This window comes from Ranitomeya variabilis, chromosome 3 (assembly GCF_051348905.1).
Source record: "Ranitomeya variabilis isolate aRanVar5 chromosome 3, aRanVar5.hap1, whole genome shotgun sequence".
NCBI lineage: Eukaryota > Metazoa > Chordata > Amphibia > Anura > Dendrobatidae > Ranitomeya > Ranitomeya variabilis.
Genome location: NC_135234.1, coordinates 34,664,700 through 34,672,924, shown reverse-complemented (window position 1 = coordinate 34,672,924; position 8,225 = coordinate 34,664,700).

The window sequence follows — 8,225 nt, the reverse complement described above, 5'->3', positions numbered from 1 at the left end:
AAAGACTCCTTTATATAAGAACGCATCGCGGCATGCTCAGGTACCGACAGATTAAATAATCGTCCCTTAGGAAACTTGCTACCAGGAATCAAATCTATAGCGCAGTCACAGTCCCTATGAGGAGGAAGAGCACTGGACCTGGACTCACTGAACACATCCTGATAGTCAAGCAAAAACTCAGGAACTTCTGAAGGAGTGGAGGAAGCAATAGACACCGACGGGGAATCGCAATGAATTCCCTGACAACCCCAACTTGACACAGACATAGCCCTCCAATCCAAAACAGGATTATGAGCCTGTAACCATGGCAGACCCAAAACGACCAAATCATGCATTTTATGCAGAACAAGAAAACGAATCACCTCCCGATGTTCAGGAGTCATGCACATTGTCACTTGTGTCCAATACTGCGGTTTATTCTCCGCCAATGGCGTAGCATCAATTCCTCTAAGAGGAATAGGATTTTCCAAAGGCTCCAGGACAAAACCACAGCGCCTGGCAAATGACAAGTCCATAAGACTCAGGGCAGCGCCTGAATCCACAAACGCCATAACAGGGTAGGAAGACAATGAGCAAATTAAAGTCACAGACAAAATAAATTTAGGCTGTAAGTTACCAACGGCGACAGGACTAACAAACTTTGTTAGGCGTTTAGAGCATGCTGATATAACATGTGTAGAATCACCACAGTAAAAACACAACCCATTCTGACGTCTATGATTTTGCCGTTCAGTTCTAGTCTGAACTCTATCACATTGCATTAAATCAGGCGTCTGTTCAGACAACACCGCCAAAGGATTAGCGAATTTGCGCTCCCGCAAACGCCGATCAATCTGAATGGCCAGCGTCATAGAATCATTCAGACTTGTAGGAATGGGAAAGCCCACCATCACATTTTTAATAGTTTCAGAAAGGCCATTTCTGAAATTTGCGGCCAGAGCGCACTCATTCCACTGAGTAAGCACGGACCATTTCCGAAATTTTTGGCAATACACTTCGGCTTCATCCTGGCCCTGAGAAATAGCCAGCAAAGCCTTCTCTGCCTGAATTTCAAGATTGGGCTCCTCATAAAGCAATCCGAGCGCCAGAAAAAACGCATCAACATTCGCCAATGCCGGATCTCCTGGCGCCAATGAGAAAGCCCAATCCTGAGGGTCGCCCGCAAGAAGGAGATAATAATTTTAACTTGCTGAGCTGAGTCTCCAGACAAACGAGGTCTCAAAGATAGAAACAATTTACAATTATTCCTAAAATTCCTAAATTTAAATCGATCTCCAGAGAACAGCTCAGGAATAGGAATCTTAGGCTCTGACATAGGACTGCCAATAACAAAATCCTGAATGCCCTGCACACGAGCAGCAAGCTGATCCACACTAGTAATCAGAGTTTGCACATTCATGTCTGCAGCAGAGTCTCAAGCCATTCAGAGGTAAAGGGGAAGGAAGAAAAAAAAAAAAAAAAACTCAGAACTTCTTTTTTCTTTTAATCCCACTTCTGCAATGCATTAACTATTCAGTGACCTGGCATACTGTTGTGATCCTAATGGCAGAGGATCTCAGGGTCTTCAGCAAAGTCTGCAAACATAAAAACTAGCTCTTAGGGAGGTGGTAACTGAGCTGACCACATACCTGATCCTAGCACACAAATAATAGCAGCCGGGGAACGTGCCTACGTTGGTTCTAGACGTCTCGCGCCAGCCGGAGATCTAACTAACCCTTTCAGAGAAAATACAAACCTCACTTGCCTCCAGAGAAATACCCCAAAGTAGATACAGGCCCCCAACAAATAATAACGGTGAGGTAAGAGGAAAGGACAAACGTAAGTATGAACTAGATTCAGCAAAGAGAGGCCCACTAAATAATAGCAGAAATATAGAAAGTGGACTTATGTGGTCAGTGAAAAACCCTACTAAAATATCCACGCTGAATATCCAAGAACCCCCGTACCGACTAACGGTATGGGGGGAGAATATCAGTCCCCTAAGAGCTTCCAGCAAAATCAGGAATCACATTATGAACAAGCTGGACAAAAAACAGAATAATACAAATAAAAAAAAAACAAGAAAGCAGGACTTAGCTTATGTTGCAAAAATCAGGACCAGTAGACAAGAGCAACCAGACAAGGACTGATTACATGGATGCCAGGCAATAGACTAAGACTCCAGGAAGTTTAAATAGAAACACCCAGAGTCTTAACGAACAGGTGACTACCAAGCTGAGGAAAGAGAATCCAAGAGCCATACCGTGAGTGACCACAAGAGGGAGCCCAAAAGTATAGTTCATAACAGTTGGGGCACTCACAAGCCTGAGGTGTTCAGGGCTGTGAGTTTGTAGCGGGGGGTGGGGTTCTTGGAGTTGATGCGGATTCAGCGGCGAAGGAATTTGAAGGAAATTCTGGCAAGTTAAACGGGTTTGTTGTTCTGGCATTTTGGTTACAGGCTCTGGATGGGGTTTTTACCCTGGGAGCTGGTGGTGGTTAATTTTCTCGAAACGGGAATTATGGTGCCCTCGAGCTGGTGGTACGGCTGAGGGTAAGTTGAGGTGTTTAAGTTCTTTTTTGGTTTTGCCAAAATATTTTAAGCCAGAACTTTTCTCGGTGGGCTCCAAGAACCCTCCCCTCGAATTTTTGCATAAATTATGCTAATGCTTAAAGAAAAATGTTTGTTATTGTTTGCTAATAAAACTGGCTGCTGTGGCCATAATTATCCAAAGAAGCTATTGTGTTACGTTTTTATTTAACCCCTTAACGACCGCCGATACGCCTTTTAACGGGGGCCGCTAAGGGTACTTAAACCACAGCGCCGTTAATTAACGGCGCTGTGGAAAAAGTGAATAGCGCCCCCCAGAGTCGGATTTTCTCTGGGGTCTTGGTTGCCGAGGGTAGCCGAGACCCCAGAGAACATGATTCGGGGGTTTTTTACCAACCCCCGAGTTGCGATCGCCGGTAATTAACCGTTTACCGGCGGTCGCAACAAAAAAAAAAACGCGATGTGCCGTTTAATTTCTCTGTCCTCCGATGTGATCGCACATCGGAGGACAGAGAAATAGGGTCCCCGATGGCCCCCAATAGCCCCCCGATACTTACCTACCTCCCCCGGTGCTCCTCGTGGGTCCCCATGGGCGCCGCCATCTTTTTTCCGGGAAAAAATGGCGGGCGCACGCGCAGTACGCCCGCCGCCCGGCACCCAGAAGATCTTTGGGGTCTCGGCTGCCGGGGGTAGCCGAGACCCCAAAGAACATGATCGGGGTCGGTTTGCACCGACCCCTGTTTTGCGATCGCCGGTAATTAACAGTTTACCGGCGACCGCAAAAAAAAAAAAAAAAAAGCGATCTGTATTTCTCTGTCCTCTGATGTGATCACACATCAGAGGACAGAGAAATAGGGGGATTCGGGGACCCTAACATACTCACCCGGTGTCCCTGGGTCCTCTTCTGTCTTCTCCTGCCAGCCGGCTTTTTCCTTATGGCGGGCGCATGCGCAGTGCGCCCGCCATCTGCTGCCATCTGCCGGCCGGCAGGAGAAGACGAGTTGGGGCTAAAATTAGGGTTAGGGTTAGGGTTAGGGTTAGAGTTAGGGTTAGAGTTAGGGTTAGGGTTAGGGTTAGAGTTAGGGTTAGGGTTAGAGTTAGGGTTAGGGTTAGGGTTAGGGCTAGGGTTAGGGCTAGAGTTAGGGTTAGGGTTAGGGCTAGGGTTAGGGTTGGGGCTAAATTTAGGGTTAGGGTTAGGGCTAGGGTTAGGGTTAGGCTACTTTCACACTAGCATTTTTTGGCTTCCGTCGCAATGCGTCGGAGAAAAAACGCATCCTGCAAAAGTGCTTGCAGGATGCGTTTTTTCTCCATTGGCTTGCATTAGCGACGCATTGCGACGGATTGCCACATGTCGCATCCGTCGTGCGACGGATGCGTCGTGCTTTGGCGGACCGTCGGCACAAAAAAAGCTACATGTAACTTTTTTGTGCGACGTGTCCGCCATTTCCGACCGCGCATGCGCGACCGGAACTCCGCCCCCGCCTCCCCTCACAATGGGTCAGCGGATGCGTTGAAAAAACAGCATCTGCTGCACCTGTTGTGCGGCGCTTACAACGCTAGCGTCGGTACGTCGGCCCGGCACACTGCGATGGGCCGAGTACGACGCTAGTGTGAAAGTAGCCTTAGGCTTCTATCACACTTGCGTCGGTACGGGGCGTCGCAATGCGTCGGCCCGACGTACCGACGCACGTTGTGAAAATTGTGCACAACGTGGGCAGCGGATGCAGTTTTTCAACGCATCCGCTGCCCAGTCTATGTCCTGGGGAGGAGGGGGCAGAGTTACGGCCACGCATGCGCGGAAATGGCGGACGCGACGTACAAAAAAAAGGTTACATTGAACTTTTTTTGTGACGACGGGGCTAAAGTTATGGTTAGGGTTGGGGCTAAAGTTAGGGTTAGGGTTGGGGCTAAAGTTAGGGTTAGAGTTGGGATTAGGGTTTGGATTAGGGTTGGGATTAGGGTTATGTTTGGGATTAGGGTTAGGGGTGTGTTGGATTTAGGGTTTGATTAGGGTTATGGTTAGGGTTGAGATTAGGGCTGTTTTGGGGTTAGGGTTGTGATTATCGTTAGGGTTGTGATTAGGATTATGGATCGGGTTAAGATTAGGGTTAGGGGTGTGTTGGAGTTAGGGTTGGAGTTATAATTTGGGGGTTTCCACTGTTTAGGTACATCAGGGGGGTCTCCAAACACGACAGCCAATTTTGCGCTAAAAAAGTCAAATGGTGCTCCCTCCCTTCTGAGCTCTGCCGTGCGCCCAAACAGTGGTTTACCCCCACATATGGGGCATCAGCATACTTGGAATAAATTGGACAACAACTTTTGGGGTCCAATTTCTCCTGTTACCCTTGTGAAAATAAAAACTTGGGGGCTAAAAATCTTTTTTGTGGGAAAAAAAATATTTTTTATTTTCACTACTATGCATTATAAACTTCTGTGAAGCACTTGGGCATTCAAAGTTCTCACCACATATCTAGATAAGTTCCTTAGGGGGTCTAGTTTCCAAAATTTGGTCACTTGTGGGGGGTTTCTACTGTTTAGGTACATCAGGGCTCTGCAAACGCAACATAACACCCACAGACAATTCTATCAAAGTCTGAATTCCAAAATGGCGCTCCTTCTCTTCCGAGCTCTGCCGTGCGCTTAAACAGTGGTTTACCCCCACATATTGGGTACCAGCATACTCAGAACAAATTGGACAACAACTTTTGGGGTCCAATTTCTCTTGTTACCCTTGTGAAAATAAAAATTTGGGGGCTAAAAAAATCTTTATTGTTAAAAAAAAAATATTTTTTATTTTCACGACTCTGCATTATAAACTTCTGTGAAGCACTTGGGCATTCAAAGTTCTCACCACATATCTAGATAAGTTCCTTGGGGGGTCTATTTTCCAAAATGGGGTCACTTGTTGGGAGTTTCCACTGTTTAGGTACATTAGGGGTCTGCAAACGCAACATAACGCCCGCAGACAATTCTATCAAAGTCTGCATTCCAAAATGGCGCTCCTTCCCTTCCGAGCTCTGCCGTGCGCCCAAGCAGTGGTTTACCCCCACATATGGGGTACCAGCATACTCAGGACAAATTGGACAACAACTTTTGGGGTCCAATTTCTCTTGTTACCCTTGTGAAAATAAAAACTTGGGGGCTAAAAAATCTTTATTGTTAAAAAAAATATATTTTTTATTTTTACGACTCTGCATTATAAACTTCTGTGATGCACTTGGGCATTCAAAGTTCTCACTACACATCTAGATAAGTTCCATGGGGGGTCTAGTTTCCAAAATGGGGTCACTTTTGGGGGGTTTCTACTGTTTAGGCACATCAGGGGCTCTCCAAACGCGACATGGCGTCCGATCTCAATTCCAGTCAATTTTGCATTGAAAAGTCAAATGGCGCTCCTTTGCTTCCGAGCTCAGCCATGCACCCAAACAGTGTACCCCCACATACGGGGTGTCGGCGTACTCAAGACAAATTGTATAACAACTTCTGGTGTCCATTTTCTCCTGTTACCCTTGGTAAAATAAAAATTTGGAGGCAAAAAGATCATTTTTGTAGAAAAAATGCGATTTTTTTATTTTCACGGCTCTACGTTATAAACTTCTGTGAAGCACCTGGGGGTTTAAAGTGCTCACCACACATCTAGATAAGTTCCTTAAGGGGTCTAGTTTCCAAAATGGTGTCATTTGTGGGGGGTCTCCACTGTTTAGGCACATCAGCGGCTCTCCAAACGTGACATGGCGTCCGATCTCAATTCCAGCCAATTCTACATTGAAAAAGTAAAACGACACTCCTTCTCTTCCAAGCTCTGCGGTGCGCCCAAACAGTGGTTTACCCCCACATATGGGGTATTGACGTACTCAGGAGAAATTGCACAACAACTTTTGTGGTCTAATTTCTCCTGTTACCCTTGTGAAAATAAAAATTTGGGGGCAAAAAGATCATTTTTGTAGAAAAAATGCGATTTTTTTATTTTCACGGCTTTACGTTATAAACTTCTGTGAAGCACTTGGGGGTTCAAAGTGCTCACCGAATATCTAGATAAGTTCCTTAAGGGGTCTAGTTTCCAAAATGGTATCACTTGTGGGGGGTTTCCACTGTTTAGGCACATCGGGGGCTCTCCAAACGCGACATGGCATCCGATCTCAATTCCAGCCAATTCTGCATTGAAAAAGTCAAACGGTGCTCCTTCACTTCCAAGCTCTGCGGTGCGCCCAAACAGTGGTTTACCCCCACATATGGGGTATTGACGTACTCAGGAGAAATTGCACAACAACTTTTGTGGTCTAATTTCTCCTGTTACCCTTGTGAAAATAAGAATTTGTGGGCGAAAAAATCATTTTTGTGAAAACAAATGCGATTTTTTATTTTCACGGCTCTACGTTATAAACTTCTGTGAAGCACTTGGGGGTTCAAAGTGCTCACCACACATCTAGATAAGTTCCTTAAGGGGTCTAGTTTCCAAAATGGTATCACTTGTGGGGGGTTTCCACTGTTTAGGCACATTAGGGGCTCCCGAAACGCGACATGGCGTCTGATCTCAATTCCAGCCAATTCTGCATTGAAACAGTCAAACGGTGCTCCTTCACTTCCAAGCTCTGCGGTGCGCCCAAACAGTGGTTTACCTCCACATATGGGGTATCGGCGTACTCAGGAAAAATTGCACAACAAAGTTTGTGGTTAAATTTCTGTTTTTACACTTGTGAAAATTAAAAAAAATGGTTCTGAAGTAAAATGTTTGCAAAAAAAAGTTAAATGTTCATTTTTTTCTTCCACATTGTTTCAGTTCCTGTGAAGTACGTAAAGGGTTAATAAACTTCTTGAATGTGGTTTTGAGCAGCTTGAGGGGTGCAGTTTTTAGAATGGTGTCACACTTGGTTATTTTCTATCATATAGACCCCTCAAAATGACTTCAAATGAGATGTGGTCCCTAAAAAAAAATGGTGTTGTAAAAATGAGAAATTGCTGGTCAACTTTTAACCCTTATAACTCCCTAACAAAAAAAAAAATTGTTTCCAAAATTGTGCTAATGTAAAGTAGACATGTGGGAAATGTTATTTATTAACTATTTTTTGTGACATATCTCTCGGATTTAAGGGCATAAAAATACAAAGTTTGAAAATTGCAAAGTTTTAAAAATTTTCGCCATATTTCCATTTTTTTCATAAATAATCGCAAGTAATATCGAAGAAATGTTACCACTAACTTGAAGTACAATATGTCACGAAAAAACAATCTCAGAATCAGTGGGATCCGATAAAGCGTTCCAGAGTTATAACCTCTTAAAGTGACACTGGTCAGAATTGTAAAAATTGGCTCGGTCATTAAGTACCAAATTGGCTCTGTCACTAAGGGGTTAAAGTATGGTGTTTGTTTACACTGGGTGTGGGTGATGGTTTTATGGGTAAGAAGGGAGCCATATTGGCCATACATGGTCATGTTTCACCAATAGGTATTCCATAACTCTCTTGTTAAAAATATTTCAAGTATGTCCTTCAAGTAAAATTTGATCATTTTCTTTTGATGACCATAGTAGGATTAGGTGGAAGTTGTCCATAGATGATCTCTAGTCATTCACAAGATCCAAAACTTGGCACTTATACAATAAACTGTACAAAATAACAATTGGACCTTCCTTTAGCTGAAGGGCGTATTATAGCGTTGTTGTTATTTTGCATTTTTTTTGTCATGCGAGCCCTGGGAG